This window comes from Psittacula echo (genome assembly GCF_963264785.1).
Source record: "Psittacula echo genome assembly, chromosome: 10".
NCBI classification, from domain to species: domain Eukaryota; kingdom Metazoa; phylum Chordata; class Aves; order Psittaciformes; family Psittacidae; genus Psittacula; species Psittacula echo.
In genome coordinates this window covers 10,543,547-10,563,000 of record NC_137741.1, presented here as the reverse complement: position 1 = coordinate 10,563,000, position 19,454 = coordinate 10,543,547, and positions in this window count along the sequence as shown.

Here is a 19,454-nt window from a genome sequence, read left to right as displayed (position 1 = left end):
TTTTCCAAAAGAACTAATCAAGATATTAAAATCAACATCTATATATTGAAGCTCCTTAATTTACACTCAAAATATTATTTCTGATTGAAGTTTCTATACATTTATACAAAAGCTGCTGGTATCTCTGATTGGCAGCTACTGTGTAAGACCTTCGAACCAGCCTATAGCCTATCTTATAATGTTGTAATTTCACTGGTTCAGAATCCCATTCATCTTGTCTCTCTATTAAATTTTCTGCCATTTTGAGCCCCATCTTCCATCTCCAACCAAAAACATCTCCAAAAACCCTAAATTCTAACAATTTTTTTAAAGATACATCAAAGAACACTGGATAAAGTGGATCTCTCCCCTTAATTCTTGCAAATGAAGGCATATTACAGTCTCAGGAAACATCCCACTTTTTAAACTATGTTATCTTAGTAATTTTAATAAGCATTCTAATTTATCTCAATTCATACTTCTCCTGGATGGACTGGTTGAAAATAATGAAAAATAATCTACTATGAGATAAAAGTAATTGTGTAAGAGTCATTAAATAAGTTGTTCAACGATTATTATTCAACCCCTTCTACGACTCTCTACTTCATTATAATTTAGTATCTTTCAGAAAAGAGGAGTCAGTGCTTTCAAGAAACAATAATCAAGAAAGACTCCAAAATCTGTTTTATAAACAAATTTGTGGGGTTTATCTGCATTTCCTTAGATTCATTCATTTAAACGATTTTAAGTCATCACTGAAAGCATTACACAGTTTCTTGTCTTTAAATCTGTGAGCATCCATGTGAGGGTTTTAAAAATTTTAGATCAATTGCTCTGTTGAAAAAAGGGATTTTATCACTTATTGTTGTATAAATCAAAACCAGAACTTAAATTCCAATATACTGCACATTCAATCACAGAAGTCAGCACTGTACATTCTTCAACTAGAAAGTCACTGCATTAATGGCTCCAGCTGTTACTAAAAATGCTGAGATCAGTAGTCAACAGATAATATAAAATGGGACAGTCTGATTTTAAAGACTTCCAGCAAAACTGAATTATTCCAAAAATACTTGATTTTTTTTCCAGACAGTTATGTTACTAGAAGCAGGACTAAAGCTCTTTCCACAGCCGAAAGCTAAGACTTACATTATGCAACACCATAGTTATCTATAATGTGTATCACGCTGAGCCATTCATCCAAGAATATCCTTTGCCTTCTTTAGGGTGGAAAGGTAATTTAATCTCAGTACTAGCACATTTCTCCCAAGATTGCCAGTCTTGTGAGAAATTACAAGATTAGCTTTATGATGAGAAGAAATGTGCATTAGGCAGAGGAATTTAATCCCACCTTCACCCTAAGGCTAATATAAAACACAAAAGGAACAGTTTTTCTCCTAATTTATTGCAGTTTGATAAAGTCAAGTATTTTATTCACTATTAAAAGGTAAAATATAAGTATTCTAGGTTCAGCAGCAGAGGCTTAAATACCTGACTGACAGTCTTTTATTCCCCTAATATACTATTTCATTGTAATGGGAAAAAATCATTATGCAGGAATACACTTTGGGAGTCAAGTTGTGTAATTCAGTATCCTTTACTACTGATGTGTTATTTCCAATCTTGTCTAATACTTTATCTCTCTCTAAATCCTCTTTTGAGAACATAATTGCTCATTCATTCAATAAGAACAAATCAGTCTCATACACAAAAACCTTCAACAGATACACATCATTGTACAGTTAGAAATTTAAAATGCCTTTAAAACAAATGCATGCAACATGGGACAGTATTTTCATAGTGCTGAAAAGAGCCAACAATGTGAGTTCAAGATTAACAGGTTTGTGTCAATTTGCATTATCATTAATATAAAGTGCTCGTAAGCCAAATTTATCTGGCATCGTTCAGTTGGGTTTTGCACTTAGAGTCACTACTACAATTACTAACAAGTGCTTGGCTGTGGTGACACAACAAGGAGATATTGTTGACTGGGCATGGGACACTAGAAATTAAAGTCTTTTCTTTACAAGACTGAGTAACACTCACTATGTTTGGCGAAGCATCAGGCTGAATTACAAATGAAGTGTCAGAGGTCTCATTCCTAGTGTTAATTTGAGAGAAGAAGTAGTAACAGGTTTGAATCTTTAAACACGGAAGGGGAATTACTTCAAATTTAAATGTTCTTCTCACTCCAGGGACTTCAGGGGTGAACAGGTTTAGAATTCTTACCCATATCTACTTTAGACCTTGGTATTTTTATTCAATTACATATGAGCTGAGCAGCCTCTGACTCAAAACGAAAGAGTACTTCTATATTGTAAACTAGTACTGGATTCAGGTCAAAGTGATGATTAAAATGAAATCAGAGATACAGATTTATTCTTTGTTTGCTCAAGCTAAATAAATGCAACTCATTCTTGAGTCACTTGATGAGATTTGTTCAAGGAGTGATTACATCCCAGCTAATCAGATCCATCAAACACAATATACCAAATTTAAATCATTATTCTAACTAGGTCAGCAGAGAATAGGTGAGCAGCCCAAGTGCCACAGAAATGATCACATGAAACAATGTTAGGAAAATGATAAGGAGTTTAGAAGTCACAGTGTACCTCTTCTGCATATAAATAAACAAAAGATAAAAGCCTGACCTATGATTTTCTGACTCACAACATTATTCAATACTTGGAATCTGATCTTATGCTAGTTGAATATGAAATAGATTTTTCTAACTTCTTCCATGAACTGTAATTCTTTTCATTTCAGAAAGACTGGAGTTATTGGAATTTTTATTTACCTCTTGCTAATGGTTTCCACCCCATCAGAAAAGAACATTCCTGCACTATTTGGTCCTACACAAAAACTCGAGAAAACCATGGAGATTTCTGTCAGAAAGCAATCTGCATTGAGACAGAAGTTCAACACCTCTGACACATTTCCACAAAATTGTTTTACTTTGATCAATCAGTGTTTGTTTATAAAAGCATGTTTTGTCCTAAAATTCTGAATTTATCATCATGTTAAGATTCTACACTTTCCAATTCAGTATCTTCCTGTTGGGGTTTTGTGGTGAAAAACTGAACGGATAACTACATGGTTTCATATTCTTGATGGAGCAGAAATCTGGCATATTCCAGTTCTTCAATATTCAGCCAAATAAAAACTAATCAAAACTCCTGAATAATAATTTTAAATAAAAATAAAAACAAACAAAAAACCAGAAACAATGAAAGCAACAACAACAAAAACCCAAATACATTTAAAAACAAAGAAATAAAATCAAACAAAAAACCACAAGAAAACGTTCAGCCCAACTTAATATTTCCTTTTGCATAAACTCTGCATTGCTACTGGACACAAGCTAGTCAGTGTTGACACAATAACTATGAAATGATGGTTGTCTCATTCTCATTGTCTCTGAAATGTGGATGCAAAACAGAATTAAGAACAAACTATAGGAATGACCTGGCTCCCTTCTCAAAACAATCTGGTTTGGATATCACTTGTCCTACTTCAATTTTAACCTTTTCTGATCATCCTTTTATTTATCTAAAACATTACCCAATGGTGAGATTAACAATAAGAGTGCTCTGAATTCACATTTAAAAAACCTGAAAACATATCTGACTTCACAAAAAGCTGAGCTATGACTGACATTTTCATACCTGCTTTTGTCATGACAGAACTTACTAAAACAATCTAAAATAACACTTTAAAATAATAAAGAACTGAAAAATTCTTCTGCAAACCCCTAATCATTTTGTAATTAAATCTACACAGAGTACCACCTATAACTTAGTTACACTTTCATAAGTGTTCTTGCAGATGAAATTAACAGATTATTTACACATCTATAGAGATTGTGTGCTTTCAGTTTCTTCTGTCCCAGAGGAAAATGGTCACTGCCTTCTCCCTTTTCTGCCAATGGAGCATTGCATGTGATACCTTTTATTTTCCATATGGGTCTATGTGCAGCAAACTAACTAAATTTTGAGGAAGTGTAATCTTTCTTCATTAGTGGGAGGTGAAAGACAAAGAAATATCCACGAATCTCTCACTCTTCCCACAAATGCAGAGTGCACAGTAGGGGCTAATAATGAAGTAATTACTAATAATGAAGTAATTAAACACACAAATAGTCATTAAGCTAATACCTAGTGTTGCAGCCATTCTTTCTTGATGACTATTATATTCCCAATATTTCCTGTCTAATAGGTCTGGTCTTGTCAAAATATAATCTGGGGCACATTTAGTCTGTGCTAAACAAACCACCTCCTTCTTTGAATTAAAAATAAAACTTAGTTGTCTATCACTTGGTTTCAGAAGCAGATACAAGCACTTTTGTACCTAATAACTCTTGTAACTAATAACATGAGTTGCCGTCGTATAATTGGAACCATAGTGCTGAGTTAGCATTGTGTCAGTGCCTGTTTCACTGGAAGCATTTGACTTCCACTGACATTATATCATGAGCAGTAAGACGCCACATCCACTGAGCCACTATGTAAAGCCAGCAGAATTTCCTCCTTTTTTTGAGGTGAAAGTGCCTCCTCTAGCATTCACACCAACACCACAGCAAATCCCTGTCAGTCTTTAGAATGTGAAGGTATGTCTGTGTGCACAAGAAAACAAACAAAATTAACACAACAGAAAAGTGGCCCATCAGTTTAAAACCAGACTTTGGGGACCAGCTTTCCTTCCAAACTGCAGGAACACTACTAGATCGATGCAGGGTTTTTTGCAGTTCATTGGCCTCATGATAGCACACCTCAATAGAGGCTCATCCTACTGCCTCCTTTATTTTAATTTAAGCTAACATGCGATAGTTGGCAATGCACGCAAAACTCAGTAGTCTTCAGAAGTGCTGTCTAACCCAAAAATACCAGTTATATTGAGAGCTAAGTGCGGCTCTATCTTTACTTCTCATTCCTGCACTTAAAACCTGGAGTACGAATGCCACCTGAGATCTCAGGGTCAAATACATGCAAGTTAAGGATGAAGAGAGAGCTCCAGTGCTACATAGCTCTGCTTTAACCAATATAAATTAGATACTTAATACACAATCTTGGAAATGATTATATGTTTAGTTATAAACCCCAACTTTCATTAAGGGGATTATTGTATTTTCTATCTCTGCATCTACTGCTTGATTTGACAAGGGAAATAAAATCAGCTCTACGAGAGGATTGCCTCTCTTTAGTTGCACAGGTAATTACTTATGAAAGGGGAAAAAAAAAGTATAATAATTTTTAAGTTATGTTAAACAATTTTTCTTGATTTGCTACCATCAACTGTCACTAGAGAGTGATGTTTTAGCATACCAGAAAGAAACAGCAGACATAAAGAAACACAGATAGGAACTAGAATTCTTCATTGTTAGTTTAAGAGCTTGAAAATGAAAGGGTGATCCCACACAGCACTATGCAGCATTTCATCTTTCTAGAACTCCTCAACAGCCTACAGGTTTGAGGCTATTGGAAGATATGCAATTCTATGGACATCACAAGAAAGGTTTTCTTATGAAAATGTTAACTGAATGGCAGCACTCATACTACAAGTGCCACTTTGCAGGCATGAGGAATCACAGGAAAATACTTGCACAAGTATCTCTAAACCTCCAATAGGCTGCTGAAACCAGAGAAAGCTCATTAGAGGGAAGTCGCAGAGCAGACAAGATTTCATTGAAAAGTACCTGCCCAAGGAGGAGGAAAGACTTCTAAACTGGCTTGATTTTATTTTTCTTATTTCCTAAAGAAAAAAAAAAAAAAAAAGGAAAATAAACAGCAGAAATGTGTCTGTAGACAAGTAGGAGAAACACTAAAGTTACATTGCTTTTTTAAATGGAAAAAAATTACAAGAGCTACAGGGAAATCCATCTAAACTATTTCTGTAAATGGACAGAGAAGTTTTCATATGACTTGAATCATAACTTGCTTTGTGCAAAATTGCCCTCACTGCTGGGACAATTATTATTCTTTTAAATACAGCAGCAAAGCTGCAGCTGCTGAAAAACTCTTAAAGAACAAAGGAAAACAGGGAAACTCTTATTTGGAGGGTATGCTCTTAAAAGTAGTAACTTATCTTTACATAACAATTGAAATACTGAACAATCACAAAAGACATTAACAAGTTCCTGTTAACTCCTAAACGCAGAGTGGATCAGATCCACTCCTGTGCAAAAAGTACATACAGGAGGGAATTCATCACCATGAAAAATACTACTGCCATCTGCACTCTCTCAGGGCTTCAGCTTTCATTTGATGACAGAAGCTCCACTGTAGTCTTGCTGGCAGAAAGCATCTGTGGAGGTGATGAATCAATATATTTCCCAACTTCCCAGGCTAAACTCTGTCTCCAGCCCCCAGATGGGTGTATCTCCAGGTACTGCCAGCTGTTACTGACTGCTACGCTCACCACCAGCTGAGACTACACCCTCCAGCACCTCTCCTACTTGCTTCATCCAGCTGGTGCTTCATATCCTACATTTCCTTGCACTGCCTAACTCTACAGCAGAGATGACATTAACAGATTACACAGGAGACTCATCCAGTGCTTCTCCAGAGATAGCAACCCATAATTCAACAGTTCTTGATTTAAACCAAGAGCAACACACCAGTCAGAAATCCTAGCCTATATGTTCTGTATAATAAATAGACGAGTCACAAGGCTGGTAGGCAGCAGCTCATAAATTTGAGTACCACCCCAATGCCCTGCAACACACAAGTTTCAAATGCCATTGCCCCATGCAAGCTGGAACATTATGTTTAGAACTCAAATTCATTTGTTGGATTATGTTAGACATAGAAATCTCTATTTAGTTCTCTGTAATGTGTCGTAATTCCAGAGAGCTACAAAACAGGACAGATGTCCATTAGCACCAGTGAATATTAGAAGTTTCCAAACAACTTTTAATGAACATCTCAGTGTAAAAAATCCTTGCTTTACTATCCTTCCCCAGTTTCCCTGTCTGTAAGATAAGGTAGTGTATGGATAATGGATACGAATGAAACTTTTAGTACTACTTTATTTCATCGGTATTCAGTACAATTTTTTGGTGGTTTGGGATTTTCTTGTTTGGTTCTTTGGTTGGTTGTTTTATTTTGGTTTGTTTGTTTGTTTTTAAACAGATAATCTTTTCTGCAAGTAAGGTATTAACTGCAGCATTAGACACCTTACCTTGGATTCTTAGATTTGATCTGTATCTGCACATGTACTTTCCACACGTGCTCACCAAATGAAGTGGATTGATTTAAGGAAGTGTAGGAAGTTGCCAGTCCTTGGCTAGTTTGTGGAACCACCTCACATACCTATTGACTATTGTGTGGGCATGCAAATCAAATAGCATTATTTCACATTTGTACTGTGCTCACTTTAGTAAACCCTAAACACCATGCAGTCTTCGCCTTTAAACCATAACTCCATTTTCCTATTAAACACTTCAAAAACAGTGTTCTCATTCAGTATGAGCACTTCATAATTAGGTTTTTCTAAAAAGCTGTAATAAACTTTATTTAAGCAAGTGCTTCCCATTTTATTGCCAACCCCAAACATTGTTCATTTGCAAGCACAAAGTGTCCTCTTGACACGATAATGAAAGTGCATTCATACATGTCAGCTGGAGTAATTATGTACTTCAGATTTATACGCAACAAGTATTATTCAGTCTTTTCTGCTGACATTTTCAAACATGACACGCATATTAAATTTATCACCTAAAGTGTGAACGTTGTTAATTTTAGCTGCACATTTCCCAAATCTCTCAGAAATTTGGACAACAAGAAAGGGAACAGGCAAACTCTTTTTACAAACAGGCCATCTAGTTCCATATTCATACATATTCATACCTCTCCAGTACCTAATTGAGGAAGAAACAAAGACAAAAAGGATCAGAAAAGATCCCTGGATCAGTATTAAGATATACTAAGATATATTTATTGATCTCATAGTGTACTGGGCAAACAGGGTGAACCTCTGTTCCTGTCACTCAAACATCTCCATTTACTGAACCATTTAGCCTAGTTTCCAGCAATGCTCATTGCTTGGGCTTGCAACCCCACTGCTGCAGGTTTGGATGGGAACTGCTAGATGTCTCTGGAAAGGCAAATTGCGCTCTACTGCTTGGAAAATGGAGTTTGCTGGAATAATGCTGTTTTATTGAGAAAGACAGACAGAAAGATATTACTTTGAAACTGGATTTTAACGGACAATTCCCTAAACTCTTGACCCACCTCAGGCACATTTCACCCTCAGAAGAGTCACAGAAGAAAACCTGGATTATGTGTTTCCTTTTATTTTAATTAGCTTTTAATTTTTGTCTTTCTTCCAATGCCTCCAACTCTTGAGAAACCAAAATTAATGGAAATCACTACTTCCTTGAAGAGAAAAAAACCAACAAAACAAAACAAAAACAAAACCACCAAACCCCACCTAAACTTTATAGAAAGTACACCTCAGCAAGTACAAACTCAGCCAGGCTGCTTTAGATGGAACTCACAGTTGCACCAGCAGGTGTCCCAGGGCCCTACTTCCCCACTTGACATGTGACTAATGGTACCTTTGATTTCCTGTTTTACAGAGCTGTTATAAGGATCACCCATCATCTACCAAGCACTCTGCTCCAGTCTCTTGTTCAGTGCATGAAATGATAGATTAGGGTATGCTTGCTGCCAAAACTCATTCTTGCAGGACAGAATCTGACAGCAGACAGTAGAACTGGGAACTGCTTATATCTGCTTCATCTTGCCCATCCTCTAGACCCAAACAAGCAAAAGTAACCTAACGAATCTCAGTGTCTTGCTTAAAATATCCAGCATATAATTTCATCATGGCACCAAACCACTGTGAATCAAGAACTGGTTTATCTTCATTTCAAGGGAAAAAGAAACAGGGATTCTCCTTATAACTGATCATGAGTACTATCAATCTCAACCATTAGCCATTACATACCTGCAATAGTACACAGGTCTTCAAGAGCCTTAATAAGACCCAACTTTTTTGGTGCAGGGTCAGTAAACTCTCTGATAGCAGTTAAGGCCAAAAGTATTATAACAAACAAACAAGCAAAACCCCTAAAATAATATATGCAGATCTGTGTTACTGCAAGAATAACAATGGAAGAAATCTCAGGTGAAAAAAGATAATAAGCCAGATCCTAAATTTATTACTTTTGATAAATCTACTTATATACCAATAAAAGCACTTTCAAGCAGCAGACTGATTCATAAACTACAGCCCTGTTCTGCCACTCAGACCTGCTCCTGACATTTCTTCTATTGAGGCAATTCCACACACCAGTTTAAGACTTCTAGACTCCCACCAGTTTGGTACATTCAGGACATAACACAAGACCAAGTTAAAGTGCCCTCACAAGAAACAAAACAGCCTGGAGAAGGCTGCTGTTCGTAGATCAATTCATGCAGCACAGCCCTGCTGCTCTCTTGCTCCTGAGGCAACTTGAGAGCAGACAGAAAGCAAATACCAAGGTCCAAGCCTAAGATGCAGTAGAGAACACTGCAAAGCACACAATTTACAGCCTGACTCTGTCAATTCCTCCTCACTGATTACTTTTATGATTCTTCCATAGGTTAGTGTGCTGCAAAGTGGCCTCTGAGCTGGACTGAAGGAGTTTCAAATCTTACCTTTGCAGAAAATTCCTTCTCAAATAATTTTCATTTATTTTTAGGCAGCAGGATTCAGTCCTAACATAACTGTCTCTGCTGCAATTCCAACCACCCCCTATTAGTGCTGAGTTGTGACCCCTAGTTGTACTAATTTTAACTCTTTCTATTTTAACCTATAGCTTCCATTCTCACTGGAAGTAAACTTTGAAAATTGCTATTAAGATTGCAGGTGGAAAACGAAAAAAAATAGCACTTTAAATGTGATGCTTAATTTCCAATATGGGAACTCCAGAGGCACAAGTAATGGCTCATTGGAAACAAGTCATTACGCCAAACATCTAAGGATAGAAATAATCGACAAAGCTCCTGATTTCTTGTAAGCTCGTTTATAACAAGATTTGGCTTTGAAACAATTTACAGACTTTTAGTGTTGTCTGAAACTTCTTTGTCAAAATCATTCTGTGAAGACTGTGAGAAGCAAGACAGTGAGAAAAAAGTTACCACACATGGCTACCCTGCATAAAATAATTATGCATCCATCGGGAAATTAATCTTTTTGATGTTATAACATTCTAATTTTTTCAAGTAGAACTGGAAGAGAGCGATTGAGAGTGCAAATCAGAGGGATATCAAAAAAAATGTTCTCAAATTTTCTTATACAGATCTGACACAGTGGGTCACACATAATCTATGAAATTAGACTGACCCAATAGAACAGCTTGATAGATGTCACACAAGACACAAGAGACATGTCATTTATTTCCAGGGTGTCTTCCTTGAAGAAAGGAGCTCTACTGATCCTGAGGAAAATGAAGAACAGTTGCATAGATATGTCTAGAACTATTAGCACTTAGCAGCAAACTACCCCCTCAGGATTTGATTTGAGGAAAGTGTACAGCACTTTCCCAAAGGAATATTAAAAATTCCAACAGCTTCAACATATCAAAATATTTACTTGTATTTAATTTCAAAAATAAAACCCACTCTTAAATTAATAATAGTAATGAATAGCAAATTATTTGGAATTACACTACTTTGCCAGAAATTGGATGAGTCTACAATATATAACTATATTCACTCAAAGACACCGATGTAATACTGCAGAACATGACTAGAATGAAGTATTAATGGTCGCAACTATAGAGCCATCAGGTACCAACTCTTTAGATCGAGTAGGAAATGCACAGGGTTTTGCTGATCTGAAAAGCAGATAACTTGTATCCATTGCCAGTGATTGCTGCTATCTTAATACACTACACACTAGTGAATAGCAAAGTGTACTTCTTGTAATGGTTATGTGAAGAAATAACAGCTCCCTAGGTGAATTGATCTGCATTTGCTGCAGATGATCTGTAGGTTTGCCATGACACTAACCACAGCTCACTATCACTCTAACAATTCTCAGCTGTCGGCTAGAATAATTTTTTTCCAGTTGTTAGATGCACACTCTGATCTGACTTATCCACTGCATCATCAGCATACTCCATGGAAGACAAGCTTTTAATGGAGTTTTCCAAGAAGCAAGTCCCAAAAGAAATAAAAGCTCCATGTATTGTTTTGATTTCCATTTCTGAGTAAATATTTTTACAACCACAGACTGGTACATCTAAGCACCAGGCCCTCCTGTTTATCAATAAGTCAGCTCTATGTACACACAGCCACAATGCAGGGTCCCCCGGGCTGTCTTCGAACCTTAACCTGATATGGAGATGACATGCATAGAAAATAGCATAAAGAATTTTATCTCTGAGAGCTCACCACACCGAAACACTGACAGCAGTGGCAAACTATACTGAGCTATGCATAATAGGTTTGTGATTGGAAGAATTTTTCACCATGGACATAGATCTGTCCTTTACTTTATGCTTTTCACTATGCTAGAGGATCCTGACAGTATCACCTTTTCAATTAAAGCTGGTTTTTTTTCAAACATAATTCTTCCCTGGACAACTCAAATGTAGAGGTACAGTCAGGCTAGTGGGAATAGTTGCCAATAAATCCTTATTTCACTTCAAAAACTAGAAGCATGCTGATAAAGAAATCATTTATCTGCAGTAATAAATCAACTATATTAAATACCCTAATTTAAGTATAACATCAAACCTGAGAAGAGTTGTCTTTTCTCCCAGAGTAACACTTTATGGGATCCTGCAAGTCACTAGCCTTACATAATACATGAGGCTGTGCACTTCAAAGCACATTAGAACCCAAAAATATTCTCTATAAAATAACTCAAGACACCCTACACACAAATTCACGTTCATGCACTATGCAGCATAGGTTCAGTGAAATCTGTAAACCTAGGACATGACCACACACTTGGAGCCCAGGTAAACCACAGGGTTAGCACACTTCACAACGGCAACAGCTTTGCTGTGTGTACTCCCACCAAAGTGGATGGCAGATCTGCAGGGGTGCTGAGAGCAGACCAGCTACTGTCCATGAACAAGAGAAGGCATTCAAGCAGAAACTAGACGATACCAATACTTACAGACTTCCTCTCACTTACAGCCACAGAAAAACAGCATGGACCATGCTGTGAGATTCCCAGAAATCCTGGTCAAATATTGCCAAACTGATAATCCCATGATAGCAGAATTTCTCACTTTAGGAAAGATGACATTTCCAGGAAAGCCAGCAGTACAATAGCCTTGCCCAAAGCAGTCCAGGACTATTTATCAGAACTAATTAATAAAGTCAACATAAGACAACTGAAAACATAGAATAAGTAATCCAAAATGAAACTACTGCCTGAAAATCAGACACTAACATAATAAAAGCCCATGACACAATTACAGTACAATCATATGATAATTGAATACCACCACACCCTTTTATCAGGCAACAATCTAAAGATGGGAAATGAAGATGAGCTAGAGCAGAGATTTTCCTTCCTCAAAGAGGCCAAGATGTAAAGGACCATGCACGATAAAACTACAATGTGGTCTAAACATCCATGAAGTCATTCAGGTCATCAGCGGAAGCATCAGATTTCTCCACTGAGATAGAATAAGTACAGGTAAGCATTTCATTATGCAGACTAATTCCCATATAAGTGTCATCTGTCTGTTAAATTAAGGTATTCAGGATCTGAATTAAGGCTGTGATGTAAAGCAGAAGACAGAACACAAGAAACTAACACTTAACAAAGGCGATAATACAATGTAATTGTATTAATAATGTGCAAAGTTACAAAGCTTTTCAGTCCCACATTCATAAATGACTAAATATATACATATTATCTTAATATTTGTATCACCCCTATTTCATTCCAGCATAATCTCTTTACATTCCGTCAAATAGCACCAAAGCCGATAAAAGCAGACAGACCTTTCCAGTAATCCTCTAAGATACCTTTCTCCTTTTTTTAAGATTATTTGTCCCTGAAGAAATCCTTAGCTTTTCTTGCCCCCACGCCCCTCTTCAAAATCCTTGAAGGCAAAGGATCACTGATCAGAGCAAAACTGCTGTAGTTGTATGGAAGACACTAATGGTAAAATACGGTTCACTTGCTGAAGTATATTGAGATGGGACTGCAGGAAATAAGAAACAGTCCACCTGTCTGTTTCTTGAACCACTTGGCTCTTCACAAAGCTTTCTTCATGACTTCTTTATTATGTTGTTCTTTTTGCCTTTGTATTCCCTAGTGGAGAGGCATTTCTAGGTTCATTTCAGTAACGTCAAAATAATTAAATCAAAACTAAGAACTACGTATTGCAAGAGCTGTGTCTTGGCGAATTTATTATTAGAGTAATTGATAAGAGTTCTTAAATTTCCCAATAGACCCCTCAAGTTCAAAAACCAAGCAGAAGGCATACAGAAAAAAACACACAATAATATTAATATTGTCTTCACCTTTCCCAAGCGCTTATCCTTATCATATATAAATCTGCACAAAAAGGACCAGAGCAGATGCTTATTGTTTTCCATTGTTACCAAGTCAATTATTCTACCCTAAAGCCTGGTTTCAACCACTGTATATCAGAAGTGATTCCTTTAAAAGCAACAGTACCATGTTCATGTGAAACTCAGAGAAGAAATAGGGTTCCTGGCCTTGAGAAAGTTAAAGTGGAATATAACAACATGGTACTAAAATTGCATTTTTTCATATCATTTGCTTTTACAAAAGTTAATGAGTCCAGTTGCAGATCTGCTGGCAAAAATTAATGCAGAAAACAATTTAGATAATAGTCCAAAATATATGGATGAACTACAGTCTTACAAATAACATGAGGAAACTCATTGCCAGCTTCAAAAGCTACAAAGAAACTGAGTAATATTCAAAGGATATCTGCGCACTTGATCATATTTACTTTTAAAGCCTATAATCCCTGAGAGATTCAAGATGGAAAAGGAGATCCCAATTCTTAACTGTTTATTAAAAACAGCGAAGGATAAAACAAGATTCACTCTGTAATTTAGCTTCACACATAAGAAGCCTTGTAGAAATTTCTCTGACATGCTCCTGTACTGAGACAATGTAAGTTTATTGTTACATCAAATGAATTAGTTACAGTCAAAATATACTGTCAGTTATCTAAACTTAGGATATTGGCCTGTAGCAGATTTTAGTTAAAACAAATGTACTATACAATATTGCCTTTGGAAGAAATTTATGCATGAAGAGCCACGGGCATATATAACGCACATTCTATTAAAATATTTTTTTAGCTATCTAGTACAGTATTTCTAAGACAGACCTCAAAATAGTGCTTAGAGGATTGGGAAAGGCATTGGGTCTTGAAAGAAAGATGCTCACAGTATTTGAAACTCATACTTTGTTTCATCAAAGTTTGAAGGAGAGAGGGAAAAATTATTTAGTTACTTAACCACTTTTCTACATAATGGTATATTAATTCTGGACTTAGACATGTAGCTGTATTCATGTTACCTACTCTTTTACCATTTGCTATGCAGAATGAAACAGTATTTTGACAGAGTATATACAGGGATACAGCAATGTATCCTGGTTCCTTAGCTTTAGCAGCGTAAATAGCAGCACATCCCAAGGCAAGCCGTACAGCCTAATGGCAGAGTGACAATTTATGCCTTTCATGTCTTATTTCTGGGTTCCCTATGGCATAAAGTGCCTTATAGCACATTTTAAAAGGAATAGAAGTCGTAAAAGTAAATAAAGGAAAATGGAATAAATGCTAGCCATATTTATGGAAATAGATCTATGAGTGACAGGAAGTCCAAGCAGATTCTGTGTTAAAGGAATGAATTCTGTAATTATAGAAGACTCCCACTGAACTTTTACAAAGACATTTGAAATTCAGACATTAGTACAGTGCTACATTGCTACCACAAAAAAATGCAAGTGTAGTTCTAAAATATATTAGGAGATATATTCCCAACATAAAAAGAGAAAAAGATTGAGAGTAACATACTAAGCGTGAGTGAAACTAGATGTGAAATCTAAACTGCCTGCAATCCTAGCTATTCACATTCAAACAAGAAAAAACTAATCTAGAACTGGAGGCTCCAGGCATTGTATCACCTGCCTTAAGAGAGGAAACTAAAATAGCTAGAAAAAAAACCAAGTTTCCCTTCTTAGTTCAGTTTATGTTCCTTTACATGTGCACGTACAGAGATGTGGTTCTAATCTGAAAAATTTAAGCTGAACAACATAAGAACTGTAGCTCTAGATAATTGGTTTATCATAAACATGGCTCCTAAAATGTGGGATTAAGCTTCTTAATTGTAGTCCTTTTATCACTCAGAATTCAAAGCTTTGTTTCATTAATTTTAACCTGATTATAAATGTATCATCTGGAGACTGAACTCTGCTTTGGGGCTTTTTGAATTCTGACACTTCATTTCTCATAGGAACCCAGCATTTATGGCACATCTTGACTTTACCCCTTCTCTTTAATTATAAAATGGTATTTAGCATTGCCTTTTGCAAAACATGATCTTTTGTACATCTCCTTCGTAATTATAACAAACTTTCCAGCCCCTCAGCTGACAAGCAACAGGCCTGTCGGGTTTCTGGTGATAATGTCTTACTCTACAATGCCATATGAAAAGCTGTCCTTTGAGGATCAGAAACGTACAACATGCACTGCTTCAATGTGTGAAGATAAGATTAAAGTACAAGGAAGGCAATTAAATGCTTCGATCATATTAATAAAAGCATTTCCTGTGTTTACCCTGGTGTTATCATTGCCTACAACATTGAGCAGTGTATTTGTTTTGCTGACTAAAACATGAGCTGAAAACTCAAAAAGACATTAAGGAACTGCTTCTCAAAGAATACAGTCCAAATAACTTTTGTTCAGTATTTCTACCCTGATTCAACGAAAAATTCTGAACTTTCAGGGACAGATCTTTGTACAGAAGAAATGTCAATCTACCTACAAAGAAAACAACAGGGATTAAATTCCTTTGAACTTTGTGGGTTCTGATAAAAACTGCAACTCACTTTATAACACTAATGGTTTACTATTTATCTTGATAAGATCATACTAAATTATCAGTACAAACCATATTTACCTTCATTTTGCTATCATGTCCTATAATTATCCAAGTGACACGGTCATGGAAATCAGAACCTCTCCGATCTTAATAATTTTGTTTAGTATTATGCAAAGTAAATTTTTATGACATCATTGCCCATAGGCTGCAACCAGAAATGGTGCTATAAGGTACCTGGCACTGCTCAAATGTACAAATAGTTATGATTTTTTAAAATTATATATTTATTTTTTTTAAGATTCAAGGAACATTTTTGATCACTAATACCTGTGATCCTAGTAGAGATCGGAGATACTAGAGAGACTAGAAAAAGACACTTCCATATACTGGGGAGAAAACAATTCAAAACAGTGGCAGAAACCTGAAAAGCTTGCACAGACCTAACCAACTGTAATTTTATCGCATGGCAAAGTTGGTGTGGCAAACTGAAGCAATAGCTGCAGGCAGCACTTGATACAACAGGGAAGGCAGAGCTCCTTCACTCACAGTAGCAAGACAGATCCAGAGAGTCTGATGTGGTCTTTCTAGTATAGCACTCCTGTTTCTGAGCACCCGTCCTAACGCTGAGAAAAGCTGATGATTTACAGAGGTCACTTGTCTCAGGGAAACAAAGGACTATCTATTTGTTATATTTTTTAACATTGACTAGCACAACAAACCCTATTGCCTATCACAGTACAAGTAATACCAAGAATAATTTATAACCACAACTGACCTTTTTCACTAAATATTTAAGCCTGTAAATTAGTCTCCAAGGGAAGTGTGGTTCACTGTCTGAGGTATTTAAAGGTGTGATACATAAAACACAAGAAAATGTTCTGTGGGGAATAAGCCTATACAGAACATCAACCAGATTATTAAGACTGTATCATGTCCAATAGATGACTCAATTTATATGACATTTTCAAATGAGAATTTTACTCAGAGTGTGCTGTGTTTCAGCTAAACTGTTAATACTGTTTTATAGCAGAAACAAGTTTGGGAGTATGGTTCTTCCTTTTTCTTTTTTAACAGAAAATTGAATAAATATTAGAAAAGCTATACTGAATTTTCTTTATATTATGTGGAATGAGGTAAGGGAAAGGAGAAAGATTATGGGCCAAGACATCCCATTCTTGGAAGACAATATTTAGTTTTGGCAGACACTTAAAAGTGTTTAACAAACCTAATTATCACATATATATAAGTACTACTGTATTCAATATGAGAGAATGGAACACAATCTTGTGATTGAAATACCTGACTGTTAAGATCTTGATGTTATGAGAAAGAATTCCTGGGTTTTGTTAGTATAAAAAAAAATAAACACAATATACTGGGTTTTAATCACACAATGTAATTAAAGCCACAACATACCATATGTAGGCAATCAGAATATCCATTTGGAAGTTTGTAACATTTTCAAGTTAGAGTTCTGCCTGACTTGCTGGTTTTCTGTACTTAATGCAAGCTGCAATTTTTTCCTCTTTCTTTCCCTAGAATTCTGGAGCAATGTTTCCTAAGCAGATTCCTACTGACAGGCAATTACATTCAATTGTGGAATAGCAGAAAGCTAGAAAACTATTTCTCTGTGAAAAGAAAGGTTTTTAATTGTTGTGTTTGTTGCAAGATTTCTGATGTGCTGCACATAAATCCATATATGCAATTACAGCCACAGTGTAGCCACATGATAACCTGATTAAAACTTTAGATTAAAGGAATTAAAACAATCAAGCTTTATGATGAGAGATACTGCAAGGAATGCCTTCATCAACTCTCCATTTCTACGTGTCAGGCAATTTTAGCAGCAGAGCCCTGACAAGGCCATGCAGTTCCATAACACACTGACACAATCTCCATTAAAATTAGGATCTTCAAACTGTGTTAGGCAGCAGCATCCATTTCCATGGCAAGGAAATGAGATTTCCTTGGTGAGCTTTAGCACATGCTGGTATTGCTTTAGTGAAGATAATACATTATCTTCCAGAGACCAGGACTGGTGGCAAGATGCATAAAACCCATGCCCTCCCACTGTGCAGGGTCTCACCTTCCACAACTTAGTCATGAATGTAATGATTAATAACAGCATAATTCCTTCAATCCCACCTCCATTTTTATTTTGCGATGATGGTGAAAGCGTACAGATGTCTAACAGGTTACTACTGTGGCAAATGTGCGAGAAGTTACTGCACTTACAAACTGAACATTGACACTTTGAAATCCTAGCCTCCTAGAGCTTAAATGGGCTTCCACTATGTAAATGAAGATCTCTAACAAGTTGATAAGCTTCCTCAGAGAAGAAAGAGTTACACATTTCTTTTAGTTCAGCACTGTGTTAGACCAAAATCAGTTGGAGAAAAACAGGGCACAGATAAAGAACTCTTGATGTTGAGCAGAAAATAATAGAAACTGATACTATTTTTTAAAGTACAAGGTCAGTATAAAGAAACGTTCCAATAAACCTCAACCTCTTAACCTAAAGGCAGAGAACACAGTCCAGCAAGTTTTGTGAGCTTGAAAGCCAAAGGAAACCATAGAATATGTAACTGCTAACATGCTTTCTGTTTTAGTTTGGTTGCATGCAAAAGAGCTACATTAACAGTTGACATTGCTGGCAAATAGCTGAGAGTGGCTTTAACTTGCCTTATTTCAGGTATCAGATTTAATAACTATCTCTTTGTTCTATAAATACACAGAAGGGCCCAAGTATTTCTACATCAGTCATTAACGGAGCTAAACCTCACATGCGACATCACAGAAGACCAAGAGGAAGCAGCTTACTTTTATTCTGCCACAAACTTGATGCAATCTTAATCCTCTTCTGCAACTGAAAGAACACATTTCAGATATTTAAGATACTTCAACCTGTAGCACACAGTGAATGCAAGACGTGTACCTGTGGTGTAGGTTCCTAAAATGAGTTTCAGGAGCAGAAAAAGCTCAATGCCTGGGGCTTCTGTTGACAGCAAGCCCATTTCCTGCAGTTTGCTCAAAAATCTAAATACTTAAAGAAGATTAGCTATGGACAGAAAATTAAGATCCAAATATTTATACCATGCAATATAGTGTATATATTCCTACACTTCCCTTTGGATCCCAGCAAGCCCATAGCTGGTTTTGAAATGCAAAAAGTCATTGCTACTACCAACCTTTTTTTTTATTTATTTTTTTTTTTTCCCCAAGAGTAATTTGGTTTCTTCCACTTTCCATTTGAAGACAAACTTCAAAAGGAAAACTGATGACAAGGCATGTAAAACTGCCAAGATTAGTTTTCCTGAAAATTGTTGCTTATTCATGGTTTCTCTCACTCCCTCTTAATCAGGATGCTTATTCAAATTTGGAGGATGGAGTTTAACAAATAACCTTCAGCAGCTCTACTCAGTATTTAAAGGTCATTTG